The following is a 321-nucleotide window of genomic DNA, read 5'->3' on the forward strand; positions in this document are numbered from 1 at the left end:
CTCCCTCTCTCTCTCTCTCCCCCCTCCCCCTCCCTCCCTCAGCTCTGTTGATTTTCTCATAATGACCGCCTGTCAAACCTGTCGTCTCGCCCCTTCCTCCTGAAACAGCTGTGAGTGAGGAAGAGGAGGGGTGGGGTGAGGGAGTGCAGACGTCTCGCTCGCCCCGCAGGTGGAGGTGGTGAGAGAGGGGGCGGGTCAGAGGTCGAGCGCGGGGGCGGGGCGACGTTTACCTTCCCATATTTCACACGACGATTTCAAGGTTCAAGCTTTTATTATAAAACAAATCAGAATCAAACACATCGATTCCTGCGTAAAACGTCT

This window comes from Gobius niger (assembly GCF_951799975.1).
Source record: "Gobius niger genome assembly, chromosome: 21".
Lineage (NCBI taxonomy): Eukaryota > Metazoa > Chordata > Actinopteri > Gobiiformes > Gobiidae > Gobius > Gobius niger.